This window comes from Balaenoptera physalus (genome assembly GCF_965194825.1).
Source record: "Balaenoptera physalus genome assembly, chromosome: 11".
Classification (NCBI taxonomy): Eukaryota; Metazoa; Chordata; class Mammalia; order Artiodactyla; family Balaenopteridae; genus Balaenoptera; species Balaenoptera physalus.
Genome location: NC_138896.1, coordinates 95,325,116 through 95,341,257, shown reverse-complemented (window position 1 = coordinate 95,341,257; position 16,142 = coordinate 95,325,116). Strand labels below are relative to the sequence as shown.

General features: G+C 37.7%; 1 protein-coding gene across 13 annotated transcripts in view; it reads right to left on the bottom strand.

The window, feature by feature from the left end:
• The window catches only part of CHL1 (cell adhesion molecule L1 like), a 199,743-nt gene that overhangs the window by 149,521 nt on the left and 34,080 nt on the right, over positions 1-16,142 (bottom strand). For 11 of the 13 annotated variants that reach the window (XR_014250530.1, XM_082412116.1, XM_082412112.1 and 8 more), the window contains one exon: positions 9,538-9,617. The exons of the other annotated variants lie outside the window; for them this stretch is intronic. The gene's annotated coding sequence lies outside the window, so the exon portion shown is untranslated. The remainder of the gene's footprint in view (positions 1-9,537; positions 9,618-16,142) is intronic. 13 annotated transcript variants of the gene reach the window in all.

The following is a 16,142-nucleotide window of genomic DNA, read 5'->3' as shown; positions in this document are numbered from 1 at the left end:
CATGCTTCCATTAAGTTAGGAGGAATCTATATTACATTGGCAAATCAGTGAGGCACTGTAAAATGTACACTAGTCTAGAAGCTAGGAGATATAAGATCTAATTCTTATTCAGTAAGTATGAATTTGACTTTGAATGAGTCAACATCTCAGTTTTCTAACCCATAATTTAGGGACAGTAGTCCCTAGGCTGTCTATTTAATATGTTTACTATGTATTCCCTAAGGGTTAAGATAAAGAAAAATACAAAAGCACTTAGAGTATTTATCACACAAAACATGAGGGTGAGTTTTTAAAATACCAAATAGAAAAAACATATATCTGGATTCTTTCTTATATCTGTAGCACTAGAAAAAAAGATTAAATGTTTAACATAATACAGACAAAAGTAAACTTTGTAAAGCTGAAACATGAGTAATTTAAGTGAAGCATAAACAGAGTGAAGAAGATGCTCCAATCAAACCAAACACTTATGTACTTAAATAAATAACAAGGTGTAAAATAAATCATTTTCCAGATTTAGAAATGTTATAGAATTTCACTTTGACCAAAATAATCTTAGAAGTATTCTTATGCATTTTATAAGAAATAAGAGGGCTTCCCTGGTGGCGCAGTGGTTGAGAATCTGCCTGCCAATGCAGGGGACACGGGTTCGAGCCCTGGTCTGGGAAGATCCCACATGCCACGGAGCAACTGGGCCCGTGAGCCACAATTACTGAGCCTGCGCGTCTGGAGCCTGTGCTCTGCAACAAGAGAGGCCGCGATGGTGAGAGGCCCGCGCACCGCGATGAAGAGTGGTCTCCACTTGCCGCAACTAGAGAAAGCCCTCGCACAGAAACGAAGACTCAACACAGTCATAAATAAATAAATAAAAGAACGTGAATTTCTAAAAAAAAAGAAATAAGACACTTTTCTAGAGGTATTTCTACATGTTATGGTGGTTGAAAACTTTGGCCTGAAAGCTCGTTTTTTATCCTTTGATTTTACAGTCCTACAATTTCAATTTCCAACTCAGCTTGATATTTTTAGTTGGAAAATTAAGTTCATTTTAAAGAGGACTGTAAAAACGTGACAATTACAAAGGGAATGATTTGAGAAACCAACCATAATGGGAAATTAAACATCCTACCGAAATCCTTTAATGGCTTTTTAGCAGAAGAAATATGTGCTATAAAATTTAATCTAAGATAATAGAAACTTCTAAAATGTGGATTATAGAAATGTAAGTAAAGTTGCTAAAAGGTGGAACTGTGCTTCTTTTCAAAATCTACTTCCCTAAAACAATACTTTCCCTAACCTGCCAGCATATAGACTTCCCATACCTGGAATGAAATTTCCAGCTTTAGATTTGCCTGAAAAATCATGGAACCATTAGAACAGGAAGGAAGCTTGCAGTCTAAATCCAACACCCTCCATTTTATAGAATTATGAAGTTGGAACTCAAAGTAATGAAATGATATGCCTAAAATCACACTACAAACCAGTGCTAGACCTCAAGGTGATGGTAGTGATGATGATGATGACAGCTACCACTTACTGAGACAATTCTGTGATGTAAGGGTTATGATCAGAAGCCTAAGGTTCGGAGAGGTGAACTAATTTGTCAAACCCATTCTCTTAATCAGTTTACTATCTACTGCACTGTCCTCTGCCCTGTATCTGGACCCCTTTTCCACCACAACTTCCCTTCCAAGAAAAATGAAAGCGTGTTAATAAAATTCTCTAATCAAATGGATCCTTCTTACCTTCCCTTCTTGCCCAGTTTATTTCCTACCTCTGATCAGGCATCAGTTTCTCAGAGAAGCTTTCTCTGACCTTCATAGGTCAAATCCCCATTTAACTCTCCTTAGTAGCATTGATCAGAGTGGCAATTTCACATTTTTTTGCATGATAATCTGATCAATATGTGTCTACCCTAATAGAGATAAGCTTCATGAGGGTAAAAACCGTCTGTTTTAGTTTGCTGCTGTATCCTCAGCCAAGTGTCTCTTAACAGTTAAACAAAAATCATTGTTGAATAAATAAATTTTTAAAAAATGTTTAATTCCGGGCTTCCCTGGTGGCGCAGTGGTTAAGAATCTGCCTGCCAATGCAGGGGACACGGGTTCGAGCCCTGGTCTGGGAAGATCCCACATGCCGCGGAGCAACTAGGCCCGTGAGCCACAACTACTGACCCTGCGCATCTGGAGCCTGTGCTCCGCAACAAGAGAGGCCGCGATAGTGAGAGGCCCGCGCACCGCGATGAAGAGTGGCCCCCGCTCGCCGCAACTGGAGAAAGCCCTCGCACAGAAACGAAGACCCAACACAGCCAAAAATAAATAAATAAGTAAATATATTTATTAAAAAAAAAAAAAAGTTTAATTCCTACAAATGAATGAAGCATCCTATATTAGACAACTGTAAAGTGATTTATAAGATTTATTTTGCTTTTACTGTCATTTTACACGTGGCACAGGTTTAAAATGTTAAAAAGTATGTAAAGTATGGGTGACAGGAGAATATAATGTATAGAGATATTGTACACAGTTAAGGAACTTGCTATACTCACAACATGGAGTGAAATACCAAAAATCACATAAGGGTTGATTGACCGGTTAACAAGAAGTTAACAATTAGCATGGTAACATGGACTGAAGTCTCTGACCCAGACCAAACTCAAAAGACAATAGTTACTCAAATATAAAATAATTTGCCTTCTGTTTCCAGTTGTGAAAAGAACCCTGATATAGACAAGAAAGGGCCGCAAATAACAGGAAGCACTGCCTAGACTCTGTATGCAAGTAAGTTACTTAAGCTAATGGTGTCAGCTACTCTCGATCTCAAAAGCTGACCTCACACATACTATTAAAAAAAAAAAAACAACAAGATTCATTTTCACTTTTCTAATAGTGCGTGCTGTCCTTAAGAAAGGGAGATTATACTGTTCAGCGTTCTTAGAGAGCTCTGATGCATTTCTCCTTCTCCCTCCTTCTCTTGCTTTTTTTAGGGCAGGGAATGTTGTGGCATCTGTGGAGGCCTCAATCTTTGATCTCTGTGCGTAAGGCTTCTTTCCATGGCAGCGTCATTTATGACAGGCTAAATTAGCCTTTGATCAGAGGCTCTGATTTACTTCCTACTTCCCAGCTTCATCACCAGGCTCTCAGATGCGCCTGCCCCTCTGTCCTCCCCAGTTCAGGTGGTGACAGAAGTGATGTATTTCATTGCTTTGCTTCTTCTCCGAGGCCTCAGATATTTGCACACATGTGCAGTTCAACAAAATCTGCTGTTTAGGGGAGATGCCTATGATTTGTCTCACTGTTATACATGGTATTGTTCCCCAACATGGATTGCCTTAGGGCAAAAATGGCATTTTGTTGAGGAAACACAGTTTTCTCTCTTCATTGGATTTTACTCTAAGTCATTTGTTTGCTTGTGCTACATATTTTCATGGACATTTTATTTGTGCATTAGGTCATGTTGCTACTTGAAAGGTCCTTTTAAATAACAATATGAGATCTATAGTGTCTGTTTATTAAAAAGATCACCCAAGTTTTGCTGGGTTTCACTGTCTCTTTGTCTTTAATATTTTTATGGTCATTTTACTTCAGTCTTTTCTCTGCAAAGGAATAGCAACATTTTTCCTACTGAAAAAAGGCTCTGCCTTCTGCAATTGCATAGAGAAAATAAGTAAATGATTAGAAAATGGCTAAGAAGACTAAACCCAACCCTATTAAAATCTTACAAACCAACAGACTGGCAATAACAACAAAAACCTGCAAAATGATCACAACGCTTGGCTTTAAAATAAAATTCTTCACATAGTGCTCATTCTACAATCTTCTGATTTTGAGACACCATTTCCCTAGTGACTTAAAAATCTACCTGTAGCATTTTAACAACATATTTGCATATCTCAGCTTCCCTCTGGAGCCTTACTGCGTTTTCATGCTTTAGAGATCGCATTTATTTGTGTACGTGATTTGAGTAAAAGCAACTGTAATAAGACTCCAGTTGAAACAAACATGTTTTTGGCACCTAGATACCAAAATTATGTGTGCAAACTGGAGGTAATCCAAAGAACAGCCACGAGAATGATGGAGGGAATGAAGTGCTTGGCTAAGGAAGAAATGCAAGGCTTCTGAATGTCTCTAGAGTGGATAAACAACAATAGAGGAACAAAACAGCCCATAAATATTTAAAAGGTGTAAACATCAACTTTTACAGAGGAGAGGAATGATTAATTCTGGGACAAGGGCATGGAGTTAGTTCTGATGCTCTTATATCACAGGAAGGAAAAAGGAAAAGAAAAAGGATACTGTTTAATATCATCATTTTGGAGTATGCAATATTAATTACTTATGCAAAATATTTTAGCATCCAATGGAATCTTATCGTCTCTGAATGCCCCCTTTCAAGAGATGCTGAAAAATCGACACTTACTTATTCAAAATAGGGGAACTTCTTTCTGAGGAGATCAATTTTACTCAGCTTCCACTTAGGATTTCTTGAGGAGAGCCTTTCATTTTGGGTAAGACTCATTCAACAATTCCTCACGCTTTTATTTCAGAATGGTCCTGAAGTGAATTAGCCATAGGCAATGCCAATCCGGGGCCTCTTAGCCAGGTGGGGATATTAAAGAGAGGAGAGTTAAGGGAACATTAGAATTCATCAGAAACCAAGTTTAAGTGAAACTAGAAACTGCTAGCAAGACTGCCTAGACTATAGGACCCAGAGAAGCAATCTGAGAATTTAGCCCAGTTGGTGTCCTAGGAGTGACCTATCAGGAGAATCTTTCCCTCCCTCTGTTCTTCCTTTTAAATCTCCCCATCCCCTACCTTTATAAAGCATCTAGTGGGTGCTAGGGTCTATGCTCAGTGGTAACAAAGCAAATATATATTTGAACTGGGCCCTGCCCTCAAAGACATATGACTGAGACAAATGTGTAAACAAATAATTGAAACTTAGAGTAAGGCCCGTAAACAGAGAACAGACAGAGGCAGGATCAACCAAACAAGCTGCATTTGTGCAGTGTATTCATCAGGTTCTCCAGAGAAACAGAACCAATAGGATATATATAGGGATAGAGAGAGACGTATTACAGAAATTGTCTCATGTGATTAAGGAGGCTGAGAAATCCCATTGTCTGCTGTCTGCAAGCTGGAGAACCAGTAAAGCCAGTGGTATAATTCAGTATGATTCCAAAGGCCCAAGAACCAAGAATGCTGATGACTGAGAGCAGAAGATGGGTGTCCCAGGTCAAACAGAGAACAAATTCACCCTTCCTCTGCCTTTTTATTTTCTTCAAACCCTTGGTGAACTGTATGATACTCACTCAAATTGGTGAGGGTGGTCTTCTTTGTTCAGTCTACTAACACAGGTGCTAATCTCCTCTGGAAACAGCCTTACAGACACACCCAGGAATGATGTTTCACCAGCTATCTGGGCATCCCTTAGCCCAGTCAAACTGACATTTAAAATGAACCACCACATGCAGTAAATGCAGCACACTGCACTGAGAATATTTCAGAAAGGACAGGCTGTTATATCTTGTTCTGCACAGAGTATGGGAGCCAAGCCGCGATGTAACTGAGCATGCAGAGCGCTCTCTGAGAGGAGACATGGATTTCACTGGAAAATAATCAGTACCTTTATGACAACTTCACAGACCAGCAAGCGAAGGCAGCTATAATCTTCTCTCACATAATAGCACTATACCAAGATTTAAAGGAAAATGCTACTCTCTCCTACCTCCTCTCAGGACCTGCAGCCTAGTCTTTGATATAAAAGAATATTCACCCAAATCCATAAATCAGTAGGAGGAGCTGTGTGTAGACATAAGCACCATCAACCAGTCTCAGCACATGACCCAAGGCGACTCACCATATTTAACAGAGCACATATTTTATTGTGACCTTCTGCTACAAAAATACAGTCTCTATCATTCAACTACTTAAGCCTTCTGTTAAGATGTGTGGATAGTATCATCTTCGGATAAAGTATACATAGGTATGGCAATGATTAAAATGTATAGATAAACCTATGTTAATGTGCTATGCACAAAGTCAAGGTCATATGACCCACCTCCTAGAGAAATGGAAATAAAAAGAAAGATAAACAAATGGGACCTAATGAAACTTCAACGCTTTTGCACAGCAAAGGAGACCATAAACAAGATGAAAAGACAACCCTCAGAATGGGAGAAAATATTTGCAAATGAAGCAACCGACAAAGGATTAATCTCCAAAATTTACAAGCAGCTCATGCAGCTGAATATCAAAAAAACAAACAACCCAATCCAAAAATGGACAGAAGACCTAAATAGACATTTCTCCAAAGAAGATACACAGATTGCCAACAAACACATGAAAGGATGCTCAACATCACTAATCATTAGAGAAATTCAAATCAAAACTACCATGAGGTATCACCTCACACCAGTCAGAACAGCCATCATCAAAAAATCTACAAACAATAAATGCTGGAGAAGGTGTGGAGAAAAGGGAACCCTCTTGCACTGTTGGTGGGAATGTAATTGATACAGCCACTATGGAGAACAGTATGGAGGTTCCTTAAAAAACTAAAGATAGAACTACCATACGACCCAGTAATCCCACTACTCATCATATACCCTGAGAAAAGCATAATTCAAAAAGAGTCATGTACCACAATGTTCACTGCAGCACTATTTACAATAGGCAGGACATGGAAGCAACCTACGTGTCCATCGACAGATGAGTGGATAAAGAAGATGTGGCACATATATACAATGGAATATTACTCTGCCATAAAAGTAAACAAAATTGAGTTATTTGTAGTGAGGTGGATGGACCTACAGTCTGTCACACAGAGTGAAATAAGTTAGAAAGAGAAAAACAAATACCGTATGCTAATACATATATATGGAATCTAAAAAAAAAAAAAAGGTTCTGAAGAACCTAGGGGCAGGACAGGAATAAAGACGCAGACATAGAGAATGGACTTGAGGACACAGGGAGGGGGAAGGGTAAGCTGGGATGAAGTGAGAGAGTGGCATTGAGATATATACACTACCAAATGTAAAATAGATAGCTAGTGGGAAGCAGCTGCATAGCACAGGGAGGTCAGCTCCATGCTTTGGGACCACCTTGAGGGGTGGGATAGAGAGGGTAGGAGGGAGAAGCAAGGGGGAGGGGATATGGGTATATATGTATACGTATAGCTGATTCACTTTTTTATATAGCAGAAATGAACACAACATTGTAAAGCAATTATACTTCAATAAAGATGTTAAAAAAAAAGTATAGACTGTGCTGTAAACAAGTTCAAATACATTTGAGTGTTGAAAAACACAACAGCAAAATCAGTATTCATGTATTGTAGTCTAATCAGAGTCTTGGGGATTATTTCACCCCATATTTTTAATTCTTGAGAGGTTGTATGGGGGGACTCTCTAAATCAGAGATTCTCAAAAGAAAATTAATGCTAAAGTATGTTTGTGTGTGTGTGTGTGTGTGTGTGTGTGTGTGTGCCTATATCTCCTAGGACTATGATTCCCTAAGGACCTCCTGGAAGCTGCACAGTTGAATTTCTCAAGCTCTACAACGAAAATGGATGGCAAGGGAACTTATTTTGTTGAATTAAATAATGATTTGGTTGATCATCAAGAGGAACACAAGAAAATAAACATAACTCAATAAAATAAAGAATGCATTGTTATGAGTGAGCAGTTGTTTTGCAGGTTGCCATCCATTTTCATGATGTCAAAAGACACAATTATTAATACATCATCATGACACAACCCCAATTAAAGTTCCTCATGGTAGCATGCTAACATCTTATTTTAAAAATTTAATACCCCAGACATTGTATTTCATCCTTTAATTTCTGAAAAGATTTACCTAGGTTTCTTAGGATCTAGAAATTCATTTAGGATGAAATCATAAAAGTGTTTTAACATAATAAATGTACTCCTCATAACCAATCATCATCAAAGGATTCGATTAATCAGATTTCAGGAAGAGTTTTCTCTAAGAATATGAGTATATATCGCAAATGCTTTTTAATCTTCTAATAGACCAGCAGATTCACTGGAGTTAGAAAGACTGCACAGAGTAGCCTCTTGCAGCAAGTTCCAAAGGGAAGATCTAAATATAGTGGAAGGGCAAAATCACTCCACTGAATGAGACGGAGAGCACAAGTTATTCAAAACACACACACAGTTTCCTCATAGACCTCTTCTTGGAATAGCCCCACATTTGTTTAGAAGGCCCCTCCTGGTTACCAGGCAGCAGGTAAGCTAGCAATGACTCAGAAAGTCAAGGAGTTCCACCTCTTTCCACATTGTCTTCCTTATAGCTACTAAGATCCCAGTATACAACCAACATATAGAAAGATTTTGCATGTACCCCAAAACATCTTAATTCTACAGGAATCACATTCTTTTGCTAACAAAATGTGCTCTTGAGAAAGTAAAAAGAATATTATTCTTTCATTGAAAAAAATACCATTTTTTTCTCATACAAAAAACTAGTGAACATAACAAAAAAGCAGCGGACTCACAGATATAGAGAACAAACTAGTGGTTATCAGTGGGGAGAGGAAAGGGGGGAGGGGCAATAAAGGGGTAGAGGATTAAGAGGTACAAATTATTAGGTATAAAATAAGCTACAAGGATGTATTGTACAGCACGGGGAATATAGCAAATACTTTATAATAACTATAAATGTAGTATAACCTTTAAAAATAGGGAATCACTTTATGGAACACCTATAATATTATGTATCAAGTATACTTCAATCAAAAATACTGTTTATTTCTCAAATTACTTTGTCTTTAAAAACTAATAATGATAGTAAGGGTTGACATTTACCGAACAATACTATGGGCTCAACACAGTGCTAATAAGCATTATCAAAATAATCTGATTTAACCCACACCTACAGGAAATTACAACTATTTTTCTAATTTTATGAATTTGGAAATGGAGGTTTAAAAGGGCTAAATAGCTTCCCCACAACCAGATCCTTGTGTATCTGGCCCTTAAAAGTAGACTTTTTCTCACTCTTCCAAACCCTTTGAAATTTGTTACAATTCAGCCTGGTACTGCACAAAGAATTTGAAAAAGCTCCAAAGGAGGATTCAGGTCAGATTTCACACTGATCCAAATCCAAGGGACAGTTACTGAAGCTGAAAGCCCTTCAGACCATGAAGGGGTGAGCTCTGTTTGACTGATGAAAATATAGGTTTTCTCACTAAAACTTCAAGCCTCCTAAGAAGCCAACCTGCTCAGATCCCAATGGAGAAATTCATTTTTCTATTAAAAATGACATTTAGGTAAATATCATCAAGATGCAACTTTCAAATATTCCCAGAGGTCAGCTAACAAGAAAAATAACTTGTAGTTATTCTGCTCTTTTGAAAATAAGCCATTTTAATGGAACTCCAAAAACAAAAAACAACTTACATTATATATCTGGTCCATATCCTGGGTCACTCTCTATGGCTATATTCTTCTACCAAGCATTGCAATAATTAAACGCATTCAAAATGCATAAAGCACCTGATTAAGGAAAATATTCTTACCAGGAAATTAAGTTCCCTTTAGTTCCACTATGATATGTCTGCAGTATTAACACAGAGTCATTGTTTGTAGTTTACAGCACCTAGAGACAGATTAGAAAGTTGTAATTTTAGAGATAATTCCCATCTAAGGATCCACTTTTAATTTTTACCTTTTCCCTGTTTAAGAAATTGATTTCATTTTTCTTTCTGTTCACCCCTCAAAAAAATTCCCAAATACCTAAACAATAGCATTGCTCTGTCACTGAGGATAAAACACATCCTCTAGACTTCTATCTATGAATAAATGAAGCAGAGATGCAGAAAACAGCCACATAATTACTCTTCTTATTGAAAGAATTATTGACGTGTCTTTTCTCGAGGATTCAAGTATTTTGCAACAGACCACAATTTGTGCGAATTTCTACTTGGCAGTCCTCCATGAGCTGTTTTTCACAATAACCATTTGCTTTTGTCTGAGGCTGTGACCAATCTATCAAAATAAAACTGTATAGACTAAAACGATGAGAGCTCTATCAGGAAGCACTCTCCAAGATCAGAACTCTATGAATCAGAGTTAACATAAACCTTCCATTCAAGAGGCCATCTCTCACCCAGGTGTGTTATCATCAAGCCTCCCATCTTTTAAAAAATCAACATGTGAAATGAAGGAAGTGTTTCAACCAGGATATACACTCTTTTTAATGTTAATTCCCAAATCCTTTGAGAATTGGCTCCCAATCTCTAAAGGACTATTTATAAGCTTTTTTTCTGAATGCCATCCTAAGAGTACATCTATGAAAAGCTAAGATTTTCTGTTGAACATAAGGACGTCAAAATAAGTCAAAGATTTTTCTCATACCAGTTGTCTTAACTTAATGAGTATCATTCAGAAGAGCTAAATTCCATCTAGTAATTCTAATTCCTGTAGAAACTACTAAAGAGATTTATAAAACTACAGTATCTTTTGCCTCAAGAAAAAGAAGGATAGCTAAAATATTCAAGCAACGCACTTCCTTTCTGTGCATTAATTGCCAATCTCTTTGGCCTTATTCCAAAAGCTGTTGCCAGAAAGTTATAAACAGATTGCAATGCCTCTGGAGAGAAACTCACACCAATACACTGAAAAAAATTCCACCCTGGCAAGTATGAGAATAGTCCCCACTGCTTTCCAATTGACCAAGTGACACACTGTACAGACTGTGCCCTGTATACTTCTGTTTAGTAACCTCATTTCAATCCCTTTAGGCCGACTTCTGACACTGTTATAATTTGCCTTATTATAACAAAAAGAACTGTTTATGGATGACTCACAAAGCGCAAAACATTTAATATGGCTCCTAACCAGTGGGATCATGGTACACTTAGCTTGAGTATAATTGTATTTATTGAGGTCTACAGGCTAATAGAAGCTTTTTCTCTAAATACAGGAATATAAAAACTGGCCATCATTTGTTGTACCCAGAATCCTCTGTGTTTCAGTAGTCACCCTGTGGGGAAAAGAAAAAATGACATGTTTCCGCGTGTGGATTCCAAATTAGATTTGCTGATTGTCCCGCCCCATTTACTGAGGCTAAAGTTAAATGATATAATATAGGATGTCCTCTACTTATCCCAGTGATAAAGAATGTCATAAATTGGGTATATTCTACAGCCAGGGAGCCACTTTTATGGTTTCCATATTAAATCTCTCTAAGACACCTCTTCAAAACCCACCCATCTCATATACCTACTGCAGGTGGTTCTTCCCAATGGGTCTCACATTTTTACCTCTGTCAATGACACCCATGACAACAGGGATCAGTGCCTGTGCTGAATTATCCACACTCTCGCTTAGCAATTTCAAGATAGTTGTTTGGCATCAGGCATGGAGTCTGTAGCTACTGATCAAACTTATTTGTATGCTCACAGCAGCAGCATATGCCTGCTGAGCTCTCATCTGCTTCATTCAACTTTGGTTGAGAAGGTACTCACATTAATCACAGATATAAGTTCTATGCTGCTAATCCAGTCATTCTGTGTGTGTGTGTGTGTTTGGTGTCGGTGTGTATAAAGAATTATTTCTGTACTATTAGGTCTCCTTTTATTCCTTCATGTTGTAGGTGTATGATCTTCAAAAAGGGGTAGGCAGACAATCCCTTAGAATGCAACAAGTAATACTAAAACATATATATGTATAACTGATATTGAACATATATATTAAGGCATATAGTTTGATATTAAAATATCCATATACACATATATGAGCATATATGTTATTTTTATCACATTGTATCTCATTCTTTTAAATTTCTGTCTGCTTTTCTGTTTTCTTACGGTAAATATTAGCACACTGTGAATCTGTACAATTTGGGATATACATATGTTGGAAGTATAGGCTCAAATATTATTATGAGAAGGGTCCACACATACACACACATACTACACTACTGAAGTCTAAGAAAATATCTTTCTGGTTCTACTTTTATTATATTTAGCAGGATATATAATCTTTTGAATTTGTTTGTTTAAAGCCTTTACCCTTTCTCCTATCACCAGATATTAGTATCAAAGATACTAATAGCTTCTTTTCCCTTCTTAGAGAAAAGTTGCTTGTTTATTTTTCAAAGTCCCTAAGTTTTTCTACTTAAGATATATTAATAAACATACCTACCAAATGTTAAGGGAGGAATGAGGAATACTGAAAGGAAATCTGAAGAATTTAGAAGCATAGTAAAGTAAAATGGGCATTTGAGCCCTTGTTGGTTGTTTGCTTTTCATTGAAAAAAAAAGGACAACTGAAAGAAACTATAGTGTAGGCACATCAAACTAATTAAGTTAAACTCAACTCACTTGAGGAAAAAATAACAGAGAGAGAAAGTACACTACAGGGAAAGACAGAACTTTCTCAAAGTAAGAGGCAGGTCAAAAACGGATTGGGGTCCACCCAGTGAACAGGGAACCCATGGCAGGTATAAAACAGGAGCTTTGAATCAGCTGAATTCAGGTCTACATGCCTTCCTGATATGAACATCTTGCTGCTCTGAAGTTATTTAGAATGTGAAAATAGTATTTTTCACACAATATGTCCCCTACAAGCAAACCTATGACTTCATAGGTGCTCAGCAAAAGAAATGGTGATCTCTTACAATGCTGGGGGAAAAGCTGGCTATGTAAGAATTATTTAGAGATAACATGCAATTTTTCTACATGGCACCATCCTAGGATGCTTTTAAGGTGAATTCTCCTTACCACTGAATTTACAACAAATCATATGTAAACTGTAACTGCATTCTAGACAAAATTAGCAAGAGACCAATGGCTATCATAAATATTCCTGCTAGCTTCTACTCTGTATTAACACAGTGAATCTTGAGCTCCAGAATGTCAAACCTTGATTGTCGCTGTAATCCCAGTGCCACTGATTGTCAACATAATGAAGCTTAAAAAAATACATTTTGGATGAATTAGTGATTGAATGTATAAAAGCTACACATATCAAAAATTAGTGGTCCTTCAGTTCTTTAACCTGACAGTCATAGGTGTGAATGTCACTCTGATAGAGGCGGAAGGAGCACATTAACCACTGTATTTGGCAAAAGAGACATGGAAGCATAAGGAAAAAGAGCCAGAGGAGCTAAAAATAAAGTGAGTGTGCACTTACTCACAGTGTGATCTTTGGCTAATCACATAACCTTTCAGAACTCCAACTGTCTCATCGGTAAATAAGGGATAATAGTATCTACCTTGCAGTACAGGGTTGAGGGAGAGGGCTAACATGTACAAATGGCTTAGCTCAGGGATGGGACCTAGAAGGTGTTCAGTGACCAGAAGGGCAGCACAGATCTCCATCATCACCCAGAGGTAGGCAGTGAGGCTGGGAGGGGCCCCTGATCAATGTCCCCCACAAGCTCAAACTCAGCCAATAGGTGGAAGCCACATCCTAGGATAGGCACCTTGACGGCTGCTGTATAAGCTACCTGGGTGGACAGTACATGCCTTATTCTCATGAGACAGAAAAGGATTTCTTTACAATATTTTTTTTGGCAACTTTGTGAGTTCCTCAAGGCCAGGAAAAACACTTGTTTTATTAATTTTTGCCTCCCTCAGACTCAAGCACAGTGGCTGTCAAGGTGTCAAACCCTGGTTGCTTATGAAATGTACATCGAATGAAAATGCCTATTTTGTGTGTGTGTGCAGGTGTGTGTGTGTGTGTGTGTGTGTGTGCATGTGTGTAGTGTATTTGGAATAAAGTGGATATTTTTTCTTTCCTTTTTCCTTTTAAAAATGTACCTAATCTTGGGCTTCCCTGGTGGCGCAGTGGTTAAGAATCCGCCTACCAATGCAGGGGACACGGGTTTGAGCCCTGGTCCAGGAAGATCCCACGTGCAGCGGAGCAACTAAGCCCGTGCGCCACAACTACTGAACCCATGTGCCACAACTACTGAAGCCTGTGTGCCTAGAGCCTGTGCTCCGCAACAAGAGAAGCTGCTGTGATGAGAAGCCTGTGCACCTCAATGAAGAGTAGCCCCCGCTCGCTGCAACTACAGAAAGCCCCTGCGCAGCAACGAAGACCCAAAACAGCCAAAAATAAATAAATAAAATAATTTTTTTTTAAGTACCTAATCTCAATCTTTGACCACTGGAGAGTTTCTAGTGATTTATAAAATAGACTGAGAGCACCTCAGCTTCTAGTCAATATTTGGGTCAATATCCCTAAGACGTTGTTATCAACTGACATTTACTTGGCATGAATGAGCTCTTGATTCAAATCATGGAGGCCCATACCCTCAAAAATGTGTGCCAAGATGCTCGATTCAATTATGTTGAATGAATATAGTATCTTTTAAAAAGGAAGTGATATGTGATGCACATAATATTCTCTAGGATATAAGCTGGTGGTACAGTAGAAATGAACACACAACAGATATTCTTCAATATGCCTAACAAAAAATGCACAATAAAATGAAAACAAACAAATGTTTGCTTTTGGAAATTATTTACAAGCAAAAGCTTACACAAGCAATATGAAGATGTTGAATTTGTTCCTACAAACACTTCTGGAAGAATACTCTGAAAGAGTCCCTATTCCTGATCATTAGTTTTAGTATTTGTTGACTAAAAAAAAATTATTGACCCCCTACTAAGGAACAATTGAAGACATACTGGATGCTGGATGCTGTGCTAAGCAATTTATGGATTATCTTATGTAACAGAGTGCCCTCTAAGTTAGGTAGCACTGACCATAATTTTATAGATGATTAAATGAATTCAAATAGGTTAGTTAGCCTGTACAAACTCACAGTAAGTGCCAGAGCCAAGATGTGAACCCAGTCTGTGTAACTCCAAGCCCATGCCTTTACCTACTAGCTTACCTTCCCTACCACATCATTCATGTCAAGTGCCATGAGTTTCAGAAAAGGACTCCATAATAATTATTTCTCTAAGTTCTACCACATTTTTTTTGTCCAATCACATTTTAAGATATACATTCAACTGTCCTAAAGATGCTAATAGCATAATATGGTGAAATCAGTAAAGAATATTCCAGGGCAATCAGACGACCTAATAAATATTATTCCTAGCTCTGTTATTAACATTGCCTATTAAGCGCAAGTTTTTTAACCAGTTTGGGTCTCAGTATCTTCATCTACAACATGAGAGTGTCAACAGTGATTTCGAGTTTCTTTTTGTCTCAGAAGTCTATAATTACAAGAAAAAAAATTCTCTGATAATGGAGTTGAAGGAGGTACACAGAAGATCATTTAAAATATTCAAGAGGCTAGGATCATGAGACATACAAGGGAAGACTAAAAAGATTAGAAGTCTTTAGTGTGTAAAGATGAATACACAGAACAGATAGATCAAAATAAATAAAATCTTGAAGGATACAGGAGAGGTGAATACAATTACCTTTTCTACAACTTGGACTGTTAAAACTTAAAAGCGGGGAGATCCCTCAGAAATGAGGTAATTCATACAGAATAGAATTCTATTACTATGATAGGTCATATATGTTAAAGAAACAGTTTCCAGAAAGGTCAAGACATATTTTTGGCAAGTGAACTCATAGTTTATTCACAGAAAGGAGGGTTTATATTTCACCACTTGAGAACATCATGCAGAACAAATACACTTTCCCAAGAACCCCTTCCTTCCCTATAGATGACTAGTCTACAAGGATCTGGAATTGACCAATGATATCAATTATCCTCAGGTACTCTGGATTTTGATTCAACTCCATCATGTAGCACACAGGAAGTAATCAATAAATATTTGCCAGAATGAATGAGCTCTGTCACTTACTAGCTGTGTCACCTTAAGGAAATTACTTAACTCCTATCTTCTTGACAATCAAATGTGGCTATAATTTATTCCGTTGACTACCTGAAAGTAAGAATCAGCATGACTAAACTGCAGGACAAATTCTCAGAGGTGATGTTTTCTGCCAAAACTCCTAGGAAACCAGCTATAGCCAAGAGTTGAAGGCAGTTAGTTGTGCAGAACCCTGAGGTGGAGGAGCAGGACCGGTTACTTTGGAGTATGATGGGCAGGGGCATCCCCCCGTATTCTCAATATGTCAAATGCATGTAAGTACTAATAGAAATCATTTTTGAAATGGTTTTGAAAGCAATAAGCAAAAAGTCAAT